The sequence below is a fragment of the Vombatus ursinus genome, unplaced genomic scaffold (genome assembly GCF_900497805.2).
Source record: "Vombatus ursinus unplaced genomic scaffold, bare-nosed wombat genome assembly UNPS02012156.1, whole genome shotgun sequence".
Lineage (NCBI taxonomy): Eukaryota > Metazoa > Chordata > Mammalia > Diprotodontia > Vombatidae > Vombatus > Vombatus ursinus.
The window spans coordinates 429,024-447,746 of NW_020951934.1; positions in this window are offsets into that span (position 1 = coordinate 429,024).

Consider the following 18,723-nt stretch of genomic DNA (forward strand, 5'->3'; position numbering starts at 1 on the left):
GGAAGGAACCAGCTCATAACGAGGTATTTAAGGCGGGCAGATGTCCATTGGCGCAGACGGGGAGCTTCAGTATTTGAATTGAGCTGAAAGAACACTCTACAAGAGTGTTCATGGGGTGACAACAGTACGAATCATATTTTTCACAAGATCATCAAATAAGCAAACATTTATTAAGCTTTTACTAGGAGTATGTACTAGGTACTGCACTAAACCCTGGAAATACATAGAAAAAAATAAATAGTCCCTTCTTTCAAAGAGCTTACATTTGAGTGGTGAAGACAGCCTATGTAAATCATTACATATGAAAGAAATCCAAAGTATGTGGAAGATAGCCTTAGAAGAGATGATACAAGCAGCTGTGGGTACAGGGAAAGGCCCTGGACCTGGGAGTAGTGACGTATGAGTTCATTTTCTAAAAAATCAATTTTATTTTATTTTCAGGTCCGCATTCTTCCCTCCCACCTCCTTCCTTCTTCTATTGAAAAAGTAATAAAAACAAAATTCCTGTTACAAACATATGTAGTAAAGAAAAACAAACTTCTACATTGTCCATGTCCGTGTGTGTGTGTGTGTGTGTGTGTGTGTACATAAATACATATGTGCCTTAATTATGTCTCAGAATCCATCACCTCTCTTTCTGGAGGTGGGCAGCATGTTTCATCATGAGTCCTCTGGAATTGTGGTTGATCATGGGGTTGATCAGAGTTTCCAATTCTTTCAAAATTATTTGTATTTATAATATTGTTGTTATTGTATAAATTGGTTGATTGATTGATTCTGTTGAGCTTAAAAAAAAACCAGGAAATCTAAGAATCAGAGGTTGGGAATGAGAGCAGGAAACATGCAATGTGGAATGATAGATAAATCACTGAGTATGAGGAATAGGAAGTAGGCCATCATATCAAAGGAAATAACATTAGTGATTAAGGAGGAACAAAAATTGGATGTGACTTCCATGTGTTGCTCACTCCCTCATGCAGGCTCATACTAGATCCCCCAAACAGAAGCAAGCATGAAGAGTGAAGACCAGAAGAGCAACAGGCAGTCCCGTAATTGCTTTTATTCCCCCAAATTCTGGATACTACATCAGCCCAGTGGTAACTTGGGTATATGTGTGTGTGTGTGCGCACATACATGTATGTATATGTATATATGCATATATAAATACATACACACATCCCACACCTATATATATGTGTGTGTATACAGTGTCTGTATCTGTATACATGTATACATGCATTATGTATGTGTGTATATATGTGTGTATATATGTATAGATAGAGCCATGTGAGTTGAGCGCTTTCTTTCCCTTTCCTTCTTTTTTTTCATGTAGTTAATTTTCTACCATGCTGCCACCCTAGGGTCACTTTCACAATCTGAGTCTATAAACTATACATATAAAATATACAAAGTCTCCAGTAACCAATTGAGACTTAGTGGAAGGAAGAGCAGGGACTAGCTAAAGTCTACCAAAGTGTGTATGTGTGTGTGTGTGTGTGTGTGTGTGTGTATGTGTGGTGTGTGTGTGGTATGTGTGTGTGGGGAGTGTGTATATGTGTGGTATATGTGTGTTGGGGGTGTGTGTATGTGGGGTGTATGTGGGGGGTGTCTGTGTGGGGGTGTGTGTGTAAGCGACAGAGAGAGGGAGAGAAAAAGAGAGAGAGAGAGAGATCGAGATCCTGGAGATGAAAAGGAAATGAGATCAAGTAAGATCAAGAGCTTAAGTAGCAGAGTTGACCTTGGCAAGAAGATGAACTACTTTTTCCTCAAATCCTGGGGGGAAAAAAGGAGAGGGTGATGAAGAGAAGCTTTGAGGTACAGAACAGGGAAGAAGACAGAGCTCATGAAGAATGACTGATTTCTCAGTAAAGTTAGAGACAAGGTCCTCAAACTGAGAGGCAAAGGGTGGGGGAGAGGGGAAGGGGAAATGATGTAAGAGGTTTGAGAAGCCCAGCACTCAGAATCAGAGAGCCTGTATTCTGGTCTGAGCTCTGTCACTAACTAGCTGCACAACCCTCAACGAGTTATTAAATATCTTTGGGCATCATCTTTCCTACCTGTAAAAAGAAGGGGTTGAATTATTGTGATTCTTTACAACTATAAAATTCAATGATCCTATTACTCTGTGGTTATTCCCTGTGCATTTTCCATGAGCTTCTAACTCCAAGGCCCTCTTGAAGGCGGAAACTCATCATTTGCCACTCCATCCAGCTTTACCAATTGTCTGGACAGATGTTTATTAGTCCCATTCTAAATCTCCTTTATTCGCAGGACGACTTTTAAAAAGCACCATAAAAACTCAAAGTATTGCTGTTGTCTCCATGCTTGTTACTTTCTTATCCTATAGGCAGCCCTCTGGACTCTTCATGGCCAGACATGAGTTAGCTGTTCTATGTTTTTCTCTCCTGGAAATCAGTTTAGAACTTGAGATGCTCTACCTTGAAAGGCAGTCATTGGGTTTTCCTGCAATTGTCCGTGAAGTTCAAGATGGGCTTGGGTCATGTGAAAAAAATGAGCCCCCCAAATAAGGCCTAGTTCCAAGCTCTATATAAACTTCAGAGACAGTAGTCTGTTTCCAAGTTTTGTGTCTTTTTTTTTTAAAGGAAAAGTTAGAATCATTTAGTGGCCATAGATAAATATACCATCAACACTCCCTTCTGTGATTCCTATGTCTTTTATTTTTATTTGTTTTGGGAGGAAGTACATTACTGGAAATTAAACATTGTTTACCTTAGAGAAGTGTTTAGAAGCCATCAGAATGATCATTGCAGCTAATATATACATCATCATTACCAGAAGTTTCCAAGCAGTTAGGTTTGAAGCCTTGCTAAGTAACCTATGAGAGATGAACATAAAAAATGTGAAGAGTAATAAAAAGGACATTGCTTTACGCTCGCTTACTATAATTTTTAACAGCTCTCTAACTCTTGGAACCCTGATCTTTGCTCGTTTCACACTTTTCCCTCTTTTTGACCCTGAAATTGTGTCACTAGCATCTTACATACAGGAAGGACATTAAACATGAAGAGGCTGCCTATGTCTCTACAAGGAATTACTAAGATAATCTTGTTTGAAAATGGACCTTTCTAAACTCCCTAACGAATTTTCCCATCCCTAATTATAATGGATGTCTCTTCTTTCCCCTCCCACCCTCAGGTCACCAAGGATTCAATAAACACTGAGAAAAAGAAGTTATTGCTTGAGCACTTTCATTAAACCAGGTAGCAATTTTTTTTAAGTATTTCCCCCTCTTTCCTGCTTGGGCCTATCCCCTTTACTAAGAATCTCAAGAGTGGAAACATCAACAGAAGCCATTTGGTTCAACCTGACAATGAATTATCTTTACAAGATCCTTAGTAAGTTGGCATGCAGTCATCTTTTAATAACCCCTCATGAGAGGGAACCCATTATACACAGACAACCCATAACAATTTTGGATAACTAATCATTGTGAAATTTTTACTTACATTGAAGAGAAATCTGCCCCTCTGAAACTTCCACCCTTTACCTCCAGATATGTTCTTCAAAGCCAAGACAGCGCATGGCAATCTTTCAAACATTCACTATATTGCATTCTCAATACTTTATTTAGGGATCCACCCCATCTGCTGTACTTCCTGGTTTCTTCTGACTGAATGGCTTTTTGTTCCTTTTTGTTTTCAGCCTCCTCACAAAACATTGTCTGTTGCTTGCTACCTTCCTCTCACTTCTCTCTCAGTCTCTCTCTCTCTCTCAGAAGCAAGTCACTGTATTTGTAGATGAAACCGTTTTCAGTTATTGTCATCTTTCTTGACCTGTTTTTTCCTCTGTCTGTGAGAGCTATGGTAGTCTACAAGGAAGGAAATGCAATCCAGAACTCCCTTGTGATCCCCTCTTAACCATTTTTATTTGATAATGATGTGGATACAAATGGTGTCCTAAGGGATTAAGCAGAATATCTGTGTCTTGGAGATTCAGAGTTCCCAGCCCAGCCTTCTGTCCAAAGTTCTTCAGAAGAACTTTACTGATAATGAGATTGCATTGAATCTTCTTGACCTGGTTAAACTCTAACCCAGTCCTGAACTGATTTTATCCTACTCAGGCTTGGGTGGAGACAGATTCTTCTGCCTAGATAGCTAAGACTGGAGGTGGGCTGATAGAAAATGTTATGATTAAGTGACCTAAGTCAGGTACTCAAGACCTCATTTTAATATATCCCACCTCCCAGGGATGGTTGGCATCCCTTGGGAAAACCTACTCTTTGAAGGGCATATAACTCTGTACCCCCAAATCCCAAATTGAGCCAGTTCTAAACTGACTCCCTTAGAGGAGCCCAGTTTTGGACTGAACTCCCACGCAATGCATGTCTATCCAGCTTGAAAGAAATTAAAATGGTGATATACACACCCTAATTTCATTTGTCTCTTAGAACAGACTGTAATTTATTGGGGTTCACGGGGTTTGACAACCTGTACCAAAAGTATTGCTTTTGTCTCCTTTACACTGTATTCCCCCTGTTTTTTAATTTTTAACCTGAGTCCTCCTGCCCTGTCCTTAAATCCTTAAACCATAAAGAATTCCCTTTGTCTTCTTCATCTTATATCATAAAATCCTTTCTTTAATCTTTAACCCCCATAAAAACCCCTAATCATCATCATTCTGAAACCTCTATGTAAGCATAACTCCCTCAAATATTGGGGTCTCACTTAGCTTCCTTGCTAAGGAAGCCTGTGCTGTTTACATATTAAATAAAGCTCCCAATGAATGGCTAACAGAATGCTGTCAAAGTGAATTCTTTCATATCCCCATCACTCTCCCAAATCTGACTTCAACAATAGGTTGTTCTTTTATAAATCCTTAAGAGAAAAGGTATAAACCAGTCCTGAATCTTATATCCTAGGACACCTAGCTCTTCTTTAGCTTGAGCTAGCTGTTTTTTTTAAAGGATGCTTCAATCTATATTCAAAGTGCATCAGTTCTCTCTCTGGAGGTGGATAACATTTTTCATCATGCATCCATTGGAATTGGCTCGGATCATTGCTTTGATCAGAGTAGTTAAGTCTTTCACAGTTGATCATCCTTACAATATTGGTGTTACTATATATAATGTTCTATTGCTTTTATTTACTTCACTGTGCATCAGTTCATATAAATATTCCCAGGTTTTTCTGAACCCATGCCCCTCATTATTTCTTATAGAACAATAATCATCACAATCATATACCACAACTTGTTCAGCCATTCCCCAATTGAAGGGCACTCCCTCTTCATTTCCAATTCTTTGCCACCACAAAAAGAGCTACTATAAATATTTTCTGCATATAGATCCTTTTCCTTTTCCTTTGATTTCTTTGGAATACTAAACTAGTAGTGGTATTGCTGGGTCAAAGGGTATGCCTAGTTTTATAGTCCATTAGGCATAGTTCCAAATTGTTCTCCAGAATGGTTGGATCAGTTCACAACTCCACCAACAGTGCATTAGCGCTCCAGTTTTTCCACATCCTCTCCAGCATTTGCCATTTTCCTTTTTGGTAATGTCAGCCAATCTGGTAGGTAGGAGGTGATATCTCAGAGTTGTTTTAATTTGTATTTTTCTAATCGATAATTATTTAAAACATTTTTTCATGTGACTATTGATAGCTTTAATTTCTTCTTCTGAAAACTAACTGTTCATATCCTTTGGCCATTTATCAGTTGGCTAATGGCTCTTATTTTTATGAATTTGGCTCAGTTCCCTATATATTTGAGAAATGAGGCTCTTCTCAGTGAAACTTGCTGTAAAATGTTTTCCCAGTTTCCTGCTTTTCTTCTAATTTTGGCTGTATTGATTTTGTTTGTGCAAAATCTTTTTAATTTCATGTAATCAAAATTGCCAATTTTATTTCCCATGATCCTCTCTATCTCTTGCTTAGTTATGAACTCTTTCTTTATCCATGGATCTGACAAGTACATTTTCCATGCTCCCACAATGTATTTATTATATCACCCTTAATGCCTAAATTATTTATCTATTTTAACCTTATCTCAATATATGGTGTGAGATGTTGGTCTCTGTCTAGTTTTTTACTCAGTACTTCCTTGACTGCATCCCACAAATTTTTGTATGTTGTCTCATTGTTGATATTCTCTTTAATGAAGTTATTGTTCATATGATTTATTCTTTGACCCACTCATTCTTTAAGGTTACATTATTTGCTTTCCAATTAATTTTTAATCTATACTTCCATGGTGATTTTATTGAATGTAATTTTTTATTGCACTATGGTCTAAAAGAGGCACATTTAATATGTTTACTTTTCTGCATTTGTTTGCAAGGTTCTTATGCCCCAGTACATGGTCAATTTTTGTGAAAATGCATTGTATAGCTGGGAAAAAGGCATACTCTTTTCTATATACAATCATTTTTCTTCAGAGATCTATCATATCTAATTTTTCTAAGATTCTATTCATCTCCTTAACTTGTTTCTTGTGTATTTTATGGTTAGATTTATCTAGCTCCAAAATGAGATAATTGAAACTTGTATAGTTTTACTATCTATTTCCTCCTATAATTCATTTGTTTTCCTTTAAGAATTTGGATATTGGGGCAGCTAGGTGGCTCAGTGGATAGAGCACTGGTTCTGGAGAAAGGAGGACCTGAGTTCAAATCTGACCTCAGATACATAACACTTACTAGCTGGATGACTTAAGGTATATACATATACATTCATACAAACATATATATATATATATATATCTGTATCTGTATCTGTATCTATATCTATATCTATCTATCTATTAGCTAGGTGGCACAGTAGATAGAGTGCTGGGCCTGGAGTCAGGAAGGCTGATCTTCCTGAGTTCAAATCTGGCCTCAGACACTTACTAGTTATGTGATCCTGGGCAAGTCATTTAATCCTATTTGCCTCAATTCTTCATCTAGAAAATAAACTGGAGAAGAAAATGGTAAACCACTCCAGTATCTTTGCCAAGAAAACCTCAGATGGGATCATGAAGTCAGAGATGACTGAAGTGACTGAAAAAACAACAGCTCTTTGAACCAATTTAGATGAGAGGGAGGTTTGAGTTTTGCCCAACATCCCCACCCCCACTTTTCCCTTCATTGTAAAAACTCTTTCTTGCGTACCTCTTTTATGTAAAAAAAATTTCTCATTCTTCCTCTCCCTTTCCCCTTCTCCCAGGGCATCCCTCTTTCTCAGCTATCCATTTTTTTCACATCATTCTAACATGATTGACTCTCTCCTGTGCCCTGTTTATATAACTTTTAACTACTCTAATAATGATGAAGTTCATAGAAGTTACATGCATCATCTTCCAATATAAGAATGTAAAAAGTTTAACCTTATTGAGTTTCTTAGAATTTCTTTTTCATGTTTACCTTTTTATGCTTCTCTTAAGTCATAAAGTCAAATTTTCTATTCAGTTCTGGTCTTTTCATTAGGAATATTTGAAAACCCTCTATTTCATTAAATATCCATTTTTCCCCAAAGGATTATACTAATTTTTTTTCTGGATAGGTTATTCTTGGTCGTAATCCTATTCTTTTGCCTTCCACAATATCATATTCTAAGCCCTCTACTCCTGTAATGTGATAGCTGCTAAATCTTGTGTGATCTTGACTGTGAGTCCATGATAGATGAATATTTTTTTCTGGCTGCTTGGAGTATTTTATCTTTGACCTGGACCTCTGGAATTTGATTATAGTATTTCTGAAAGTTTTCATTGTGGAATCTCTTTCAGGTAGTGATCAGTGGATTTTTTCAATTTCTCTGTTACTCTCCGGTTCTAGAATATTGGGACAGTTTTCCCTTAGTATTTCTTGAAATATGATATCTAGAATATTTTTTGACCATGGAGTTCAGGTAGTCCAATATTTCTTAAATTATATCTCCTCTCTTTTTCAGGTCAGTTGTTTTTCCAATGAGATGTTTCCTATTTTCTTCTATTTTTTTCATTCTTTTGACTTTATTTCATTATTTCTTGATGTCTCACAATGTCATTAGCTTCCACTTATCCAATTCTAATTTTTAAAGAATTATTTTCTCAGTGAGGTTTTGAACCTCTTTTTCCACATGGCCAATTTTTTAAGGTATTGTTTTCTTTGGTATTGAGTGTATGTGTGTGTGTGTGTGTGTGTGTGTGTGTGTGTGTTTTACCATTCTATGAACTGACTTTTCACAATTTTTTCCCTCACTCTTATTTCTTTGTCCAATTTTTCCTCTACCACTCTGATTTTTTTAGTTCTTTCAAGAATTCTTGTTTAACATGTTCAAATCATTTTATTTTCTTTGAGACTTTGCTTGCAGCTGTTTAGATATCATTGTCTTCTAGTTTGTGTTAACCTTCCCTGTCACCATAGTAGCTTTTTATGGTCAGGGGTTGTTTTGTTGTTGTTGTTGTTGTTTTCTCATTTTTCTAGCCTATTTCTTGACTTTGTACTTTACATTAAAGTTGGGTTCTACCTTGAGTTGAGGGGTGAAGGAGGGGCACTGTTCCAAGCTTCAGACTTTTGTGTACTGCTGTTTTCAGACCTAGTTCTGGGGTTTGAAAGTTTCCTCTGCTTCCAAGGTGGTATAATCTCAGGAGAGATGTGGTCACTGCTCTCCTGATTTGCATTTTGGTCCTTACCCAAAAGGATCCTTAATCCCTTAAAATTGCACTGAACAGGGTCCCTGTTCCCTTGGGACCAGAAGTGATACTACTCCTCAGGTGCCCCAGCTCTGTTTTTATCAGAGAGTTAAAATGAAGATCCCAATGGTTATTTTCATTTTGTTAAAGGTTTGCTGGAGACAGATTCCAATCACGGCCTAGATTTCATCTCTTATGCCTCAATTCACTTAAACAATGTCTATATCACTATGATGAGAACATTGTGTTCGCCTTTGTAGGGGAGGTAAGAAGGTGCAGTCTAGAGGAAAGAAATGGGAAGAAATCTGGAGCCTTGAGTTTCAACAGTAGATCATCAGATCTGAATGTAATAGAATCCATCTGTGCAATTTATCCTGCAATATTCTGAATGTCTTCAACTATCTCACACTTAACCCCAAATCAACCCCTTGAAAACAGTGGAACCTCAAACAACTTTACTGGCCGTTAGAATGGTAAAAAAAAATGAGTGTATGTGTTAAAATTGTATCTTATTCTGGTCCTCCTGACTACCACCACCCCTTCTACTCAGTGTTGTACGTAAGTTTATAAGAACTCAGTTGTTACTGTTCATTCACTTCAAGTGTATCCAACTCTTCATGACTTCATTTGGGGTTGTCTTGACAAAGATGCTGGAGTGGTTTGCTATTTCTTTCTCTTCATTTTACAGGTAAAGAAAATGAGGCAAACAGGTTAAGTGACTTGCCCAGGGTCACACAGCTAGTAAGTGTCTGAGGCCGGATTTGAACACAGGTCTTCCTGACTCTAGGCCCCTGCCCTATCCACTGTGCCACCTAGCTGCCCAACTATCCAGTAGATAGTAACAACACCAGAAAGTAAGATTGCAAAAGGGAACTTAAGAAGTCCTGTACAGACCACCCCAAAGATCAAAGAAGAATAATTTGCAAACTGTGTCATATATTAACCAAAAAATCATATGATGGTGATTTCAATTTCTCTGTTACTCTCTGGTTCTAGAATATTGGGACAGCACATTGTGCTGGACCAGCAGATGCTGTCTAAGTTTTTCTGTCCCAGTCTTTTGGTCCTACAATATGTAAATCTCAGAGAAGTTTCAGACATCTACAATAAGACTTACTGAACACCAAATGTTACTGATAACTTTGGAATGATGTGGACATATTAAAGTTTAAAGTTTTACTGACAATTTTGAGATAACTTAGTTACATTGATGAACTAACCCCAAGGTGGCGCAGATAGATAGAAATTAGTATCCCTTCCAAAACCTTATAAAAAATGAGACCTCAAACTCCTCCACTCCGACTCCTCCCTCCATCAAGTCCTTACTGCTGAATGCTCATAACTCTAACCCATGGTTATGTGAATGTTTCTGTGTGCCTCTTTGCCTCCTTATCCTCTTTCTCACTACTGCCTCCTTTCCTCCACCATCCTCTTCAGTCTCCATGCCATTTGCCTCTGGACTCCTTTTTGCTTCTTGTCTCTGTACTTTCTGTGCTGTTCACCCCTGCACCCTTCATGCCTTAGTGAAGAGTGAGTGCAGCCTCACTTCCTGCTGCCTCATGGTATTTCCCAGTGAGTACCTGAAGAACTGGGTGTGCCTACCTCATTTCATAATTTCATAAGTTACCAGTTCAGCACAAATAACATTAAAATGATGAGCCCGCGGATAAAGACTAAAGGAGTAGACCTGAAAGTTATCATGTGGTTTCATTGACTACCAACCAGAGGTGCTGGGTTTTGACACTTTGATCTCTCCCCAACCTGCTAGTTCGGTAACTGACGGCTCATCCTTTGGTCCGCCACCCTAACCATACCAGTAGCAACAAAGAAGCATCTGTCTGTATTTATTAGTTCTGCTTTTCTGCATTACTCATTTGTAGTTTTTACTGCCCTAGAGTGAATTATCTTTGCATAAGCTCTTTATGCCTAAATAAATCTCATGATATGAGAACTGTTTCTTCCTCATCATTGAATTTAAACCTTACCTATCCATCTGATAAAAATGAATCATGGTTTCATTGATATTTTTCTTAACAGTTCCTCACTATAACTTAGTAACAACTGCATAATCATGGAATCATAGAGTTACAAGGAATCTTGGAGACCCTTTAATCCAAATACTTAAAGAATAACTCTTTCCTAGAATTTACTTTTTTGAAATTTGGTCATCCAACCTTCATTTTTTTATATTTTATTTATTTTATTCTGAACTTAAGAAATTAAAAAAAGAGTTTCTATAACATAGTAGAATAGGAAGAAATAAAAGAAGATTGCACATGAAACTGCAAATCTATTATGTACAACTTGCTATTACTTTTAAATATATAATAAAGTTATCACGCAAATTTCTTTTTTTTCTTTTTTTCTCCTCCCTCCCTCCCACCCTAGAGATGGTTACCATTAGCCACTAATATGGATATGTATGTGTATACATATATATATATATATATATATATGCAAAATCACTCTATACATATTTCTATTCATCAGTTCTTTCTCTGGATGCATATAGCATCTTACTTCATAGTTCCTTTGCAGTTAATCTGGGTATTTGTAATAGTCAAAATGACTAGAGGATTCTGGAAAGATGGCAGAGTAGGTCAGAAAATTCCAGGCTCTCCAGATTTCCCCCTCATATGACATAAAATAGTGCCTCAGGGTGAACATAGAGCAGTAAAAATAAATGAGAGTAGGGGCAGAACAGTGGTCCTTCCTGGGACAATCAGAGATCTGAAGAAAAATCCCAGTATATGGTTTGGTCCCTGTGAAGAATAAACACCTTTTGGCTAATCCCACTTAATAAGCAGCGATCCCTGAGGTTAGCTGGGTTTGGAGGCAGTCTCAGCCCCAGTCACAGAAACTTTTACTCCCAGGACAATGAGGGGAGCTGGGCATCTGAGCCAGGGAAGATTGAGGGAACCTCTGAGCTGGGGAAGATTGAGAGAGGCAAACAGGTTAAGTGACTTGCCCACTGCCCTGGGTGAGAAGGAACCAGTGCATACCACCCAGTGAGTGCAGAAGTAGTGAGGTGGGGACACCAGTGGCTGTGGACACTTACAGGAGGCTGGAGGTCTTGGTTTTAGTTCTGGGCCAGAGGGGAGAACTAAAGGAGGATCTGAAGCCAAAGGTACCATCCCCATACCCCAAGACTAAAGGTGATTACAAAAACTAAACTGCCACAAATGAAAAAAAAATGAGCAGGCAAAGGAGAAAGAATCCAACTATAGAAAGTTACCATGGGAATAGAGAAGACCAGAGTTCATCTTCAGAGGAGGATACCGAAGCAAAGAAACCCTCTTCTATCCCAAAGAATAATGTCAAATGGTCACCTGACCAAAAAGAATTCATAGAACTTTAAAAAGACTTTTAAAATCAAATGAGAGAGATTGAGGAATAACTAAAAAGAAAAACAATGCAAGAAAAACAAGAAGATTATGAAAAGAAAGCCAACCATTCAGAAAAGGATATCCAAAATCTTAAGGAAGAAAACAACTCCTTGAAAATCAGAATTGGGCAAGGGGAAGTTGGTGAAGTCATAAGAGACTAAGAAATAGTAAAACAAAATATAAAAAATGAAAAATAGAAGAGAATGTGAAACATCTCATAAGAAAAACAACTTATCTGTAGAACAGATCAAGAAGAGAAAATATAAGAATAATCAGACTACCTGAAAGCTATGACCAAAAAAGGAAGTCTTGATACAGTAGTACAAGAAATAAAGAAAATTGTCCTGAAGCATTAGAACAAGAAGTGAAAGTAGAAATAAAACAAACAAACAAACAAACCATGCATTACCACTTGAAAGAGATCCTTCAAGGAAAACCCACAGGAATATCATAGTCAAATTCTGACACCCCCCAGCTCAAGGATGAAAAATTATGAACAACAAGAAAAAAACAATTTAAATATGGCAGTGCCATATTTAGAATCACAAAAGACCTAACGGTAGCAACACTGAAAGATTTCAGGTCTTGGAACACTATATATTGAAGAGTAAAAGGGGTTCTGGCCAAAAATATCATACCCAGCAAAGTTAAGCATAATCCTGAATGAAAAAAAAAAGATATTCAATGAATTGTCAGACTTTCAGTATTTTGCTGATTTTGTTAATAGAAGATTTGATATACAAGAGTCAAGAGAAGTAAGTATAAGGTACATACCAAAGACCAATTACAAGGGATTCAATAAGGACAGTCTGTTTACCTTTTATATAAGGAAATGTAAAACACATGTCTAAGATTGTTATTAGTAATTGGGTAGTTTAAGAAAGATTGGGGGTAGACTTGAGTATGATATGATTTTAAAAAATCAAGCCATTTAGGAACAGCTAAAAAGAACAATTATACAAATGAAGTGTTAGTGGAAGAACTGACACAGAGGAATTAGATGGGGAGGAGGGCTGGTAGTTCTGGAAATCTACTTTCATTGGGAATGAGGGGAAAATACTTATATATCTAGAAGAGTATAAAAGTCTTCTAAATTCAGAAAGAAATGAAATGCTAAGGGGATAGGGAGGAGGGAGAGGATAAGGGAGGGATCTTCAGGGGGGAGGGAAAGGGGGTGAGAATAAATTGAAAGGGGTATAGAAGGGTGTTCAGTTTAAAGGAATGGGAGGATAAGGGAGGGATCCTTAGAAGGGGTGTAGGTTAAGTAATAGGAGGACAAGGAAGCAGGTAGAAGTAAAGTAGAGGAGTCAGGAGGGTTAGGAAATAAGAGATATGCACAAACACAAAATAAAGAGCAGGAGTAGAATTTCTTAGGGAAAAAAGGTGCAGGAGTGGTAACCATGATCTCAGACAAAATTAAAGCTAAATTAGATTTCATCAAGAGACAAATAGAGAAACTACACTGTGTGTCAATCATATTCATCAACATTGTTTTGGACTATTTAAAATAACTAGACAGTATAAGGCTGGGATATTACTGGGATGAGCTGTAAGGCTCACCCAGACAGGATTATTTCTGTACATTAAATAGAAATTAGATTTTCCAGTTGGGTGGGGTCCCACCCACTTAGTTAAGGAGCATGTGTCTTGGGGGCTAGGAGCAATCTCATCAGTCATCCATGCCCTGCAGAGGCTGACTGACCTTTTCAGGAGTTCGGCCTTAATAGAAATAGGAAGAAAAAGGCAGATGACTAATTGATTAATATTTATTAATATAAAGTGTTGAGGTTTAGAGTTAGGAGAGCTAGTTCAGGTGTGAAAGAATTCACTTAGACCATCTCTGTAACAATTGGGAGCTTTATTTCCTGAAAGCTTCACAGGCTTGAGGTTAGCAAGGAGCTAAACAAAGGCCCTGATGTGAGGGGGTGGGACCAGGCTTATACAGACAGAAAGCTATACAGCCTGTAGGATGATAATGTAATTTTAGGGTTTCTTATGGGCGTTGAAGAATAAACAGGATGAGGGAGATGGTTGCTTACAAGATAAGGAAAAATTGTCATGACACAGGATGAGGAAGACAAATGACAGGATAGGAAACACAGGACAAGGGAGACAAAAAATTCTTTTGGTACAAGTTGTATGGTATTTCAAAATAAGGGGAGAAGGACTTGAGAAATTTTCAAATTCCAGGATCTCTAGGTAGAGGGTGGGCTACAGAATGAAACTCAAATCCCTTCAGGGGGCCTGGGAAAGTAACCCTTAATATTTTTAATCCTAGGCACCCTTTGTATCTACATCAATAGTATAATATTAATTTCTCTCACAATAAGGGTTGATGAATATGTATTTGCTTAGAGTGTTTACAAACCTAGTTAAGTGAGCTCTAAATGACGAAGAAGAAAACTACCAAACTATATAACTTAGAAAGAAAACATGTGTAGATACTATTACTAGAGATTATGTATATTGTATGATAACAACACCTTGCAGGGTTATGAGTGTCAATTGAGATGACACAAGTGCTTTGTAAACTTTAAGGTACTTTGTAAATGCTACTGATGCAGTTTGGAGGAGCAGGGACCCCAAAACTATTGAGGTACAGGGTGGAGTTGTCTGGAAAAAATTCACGGTCTTAAGCACTCTTCCAGTCCAGTGGCAAGAAGTTTATTGTAACACTAATACAGCAGAGCAGAGATCCTTAGGGAACTCATACTGTGGGGTAAGTATGCTAATTAGGTGGTGTTATTTTTATTATTGTTGTTGTTGTTATCGGCTACAACATAGAAAGACACCCAGTAATTCAAATGAGATAAATTTCAAGGGATAAGATAAATAAATAATATATAAATATATACACTATACAAATGTGATTATATATAACAGTATAATATAAACATATAAGTAAATGTATAAATAAGTAAGATAAAATTAATATCCTCAGATATTTATGCATAAATAGGGAAAAAACCTAGGAGTTTATTGCTTTATACTGTGCTGTTAGGAATAGAAGAAAAGGACTGCAAACAAAATATCTGACCCTGACTCTGATTCACTTTATCAGAGAGACTGATAAAGAGGACTAATGAACAAACAATCCAGAAAAGGACATAATACAATGAATACAATGGTCTCTTAGTTGCCAAATCCATTGGCCTTTTCTTTATCCTCATTCTCCTCAGTTTCTCTGTAGCCTTTGACAGTGCTGATTATTCTTTCCTCCTTAATAATACTCTCTAGGTTTTGGAAACACCACTTTCTCCTGGTTATCCTCCTATCTGATTACTCCTTCTGTAAGAAATGATTCATTTGGACCCCTCCTCTATTCTAATGAGTATGAATCAGTTTGATATGATTCCATAGGGGTAGTAATTATAGGTTCTGTATATTAGTCACCAGAGCTGTGAAGTGCAGATTGTAAGTTCACTTGCTTAATCATAGGAAACTAATTAGAGGACCTCCACCTTTGTTTTTTTTGGTTACCTTTGTTATGGTGACCAAGCCCAGTGTGGTGGAGTTGACTCAATTACATGGAAAAGTCTCCCAATTCACTTTTGCACCACCAGACGACTTTCTTGTGTCCAACATGAGCAGGTGACTATCTTATGACCACTTAGTCAGTGAAGACGTCCCAGGCTTCACCCCACCTGAGACACCCCTGCAGACATACCATTTTTTGGCTCATGCATCATTTTTGGCCCTTGAAGCAAAGTCTATCTACCAATTGGATTCTGTATTTTGTGCAGCCCCTCTGAAGTGTTCAAGTATCAAATCCAGTATCAAGCCTTAAAAAATAAGGCCCTGGAAAAAGGGTCCATCTCAGATTGTGAGGAGGATCTGAGGTCCACTTCATTAGAGGGGACCATGGCTCAGAGCTTTGCCTCAGTGATTTTTCTTGCAGATTGGGCATTTTAATCCCCATACTTCTTAGTCTCCTTTGCTGAGATCATCCATAGATGTCCCTTAGAATTTCTAAACTGAGTCCTCCTCTCTTCTCCTTCCACACTTCACTTAATGATCTCATCAGTCACATAATTATCATTTCTATGCAGATGATTCTCAGATCTCCCTATCCTGCCCTAAACCCTCTGCTGACCTTCAGTCTCACACAACCAATTGCCTTTCAGACATCTTGAACTGAATGTTCACTGACACATCCAAAATGGAACTAATTATCTTTCCCCCTAAACTTTTCTCCCCTCTTACCTTCTCTATTACTGTAGAGAGCAGAACCATTATTCCAGTCCTTCATGCTAGCAACCTAGCTGTCATCTTCAACTCCTTACTATCTTTCACCCCCTCATACACAATCTGTTGTCAAGGCTTGTTGATTTCACCTTTATAAACACCTCTTGAATATTCCCCCTTTTCTCCTCTGATGTTGCCACCACTCTAGTGCAGACACCTGAGCTATGGCAACAGGCTGCTGGTGAGTCTTTTTTTTTTCTATTTTTTTCTGATTTTCCTGTTAGAGGAGCTTATTGTGAACCTATAATTCTCTACATTCCCTGAATCTTTTTGCTGGCCACAACGGGATTAACTGACAGTCCTCTGATCAAGAAAATCTAATGATGTCCTACCATGGGAAGAGATCATAGAAATCTTAAGAGATGACTAACCTCACCTTAACTTAAGCCAGGCTTGTATAACATATGCCCCCCAGACCGCTTGTGGCCCACCAAACCAGCCCATAGTGGGTATGTTGTGCAAGCCTGTTTTACATCCTCTACATTTTTCATGGGCTGCCCAAAATCCTTTGGCGGGTGCGTGCCATAAGCAGCCTGAAGGTCATAAGCAGCTTGTGGGCCAAATGTTGTGCAGGCCTCACTTGAGTCAAGTCTCCAATCTCTTTAATTGATTCTAAATGTCTATGTGGGACTTTATTCAAGTATAAATCTCTTCCCCATCATGGGCATACTAGGAAGGATGCACGGAATGTATCTGGAATGTATCTGGAAGTTAACCTTGCTAAATGTCTATTGAATTCTAGCAAGTAGTCTGTAATGGATCAGGAAGGTAAGGATTACCCAAATCTGGGTAACCATTAAGTTTCAGAAAGCCTTAAAAAAACTATTTTAACAAGTAAATAGTCATAGAAGAGATGATGTGCAAATAAACAGGTGACTGAAGCCTTCACTGGGTGCCAGGCAGGATCAAGAAGTAGGCTCAGAGGGGACATATGTACCATCTCCCCATACTAGAATGTAAGCAGTTTATCGTTGTTTAGTCCTTTATGATTGTTTTTCTCATTTTTATCTTTTATGTTACTCTTTGTTTGAATTTCAAAGTTTCTACGTGATTCTGATCTATTCATCAGGAATCTTGGAAGTCCTCTATTTCATTAAAGATTCTTTTCCCCTAATAGGTTATATTTATCTTTGCTGGATAAATTGTTCTTGGTTGTGCGCCTATATCCTTTGCCTTATGGAATATCAAATTCAAAACTGGCATCTATTTTCAAAGCATGTTCTTTTATTTTGTTAAGAACTGACTGATTTAATCTTATTTTTCATAGACACTTTTGGTTGAACCTGGCCTGTGGTTTCCATTTGTTCCCTTGTTCAAAGCATGAGGGCATAGGACTACTTGAAGACTCCATAAAGAATAGAGTGACCTTTCCTAGTGCAGAACTGGGATCCCAACCCCTAGCTTTTTGCTAGACAGTTTTTTCTCATTGACTAGGGGTATAATCACAAGCCATTTATATGTTTCATAGGGTCACAGAATTACCGGAAACCAGGGCATTTAAATCAACTTCATCAGGCTACCTATGATGACTCCCTAGTGGTTATGACAGTCTCTTCTTATTGAGGGGAAGGGATTTGGTGATGGGACATCACAGTCCACAACCATAATCATCTTTAATAGTAGTTTCATCTACTAATTTGTGAAGCCACTAAAATAAAAGTGTTCAACTCAATATGTGGAAGCAAAATTTAAAATGAGCACACACACACACACACACACACACACACACACACACACATTTCAAACTTCCTCAGGTGACTGAGACCCAAATGATTCCTTTGCCTTGAACCTCTCTTCCATTGGACCTGATCCCCTGAACGCTTGCATGTCTCAAATTAGAACATGTGACTTCCCTTTTGAAAAAAGCCTTGTAATAAAGGCCTATTGCTTTTAGGGTCACTGGCTGGACTGCCTCTTCTGTGAAATTCTGTAATTCCAAAGCAGCTGAAATGACTAGGACACTTCCACAATACAGATTAAGATTGACAAAAAAATTACTTAAACAATAATTAATAAAATAATTCCCTTCACCCTATTCCAAAAGAAACTAAGCCACAAAACTGATAAAGTCATGAGATTTGTTAGTGAAGAAGTTGTTGAGAGATATTAGCATAAAAACATCCTAGAAGCAGATATAAAGACTGAGGAATATGCTGACTCCTCCTCTTGACCCCAAATTCAGAAGAGCTGAAGATAATATAGAAGGAAATGGATGGATGGAGGGTTGCCCCACCCTCTAGGTCTATAATTCTGCATAATAGAAATGAAAAAACCAGAAAGTTATGAGGTTGGCTGGTGGGATCCCTTAGCTTCTGTGGGAACATGAGCATATTCACAATAACTATCCCCAACACTTAGCACAGTGTCTGGCACATAGTAGGCACTTAACAAATGCTTATTAACTCATTTACTCCTGCAGGTGCTGAATAGAGTGAATTTTCTTATTGGAGGAGTTTGTAGAACAAACTAGTACCAAAGAAGTGTT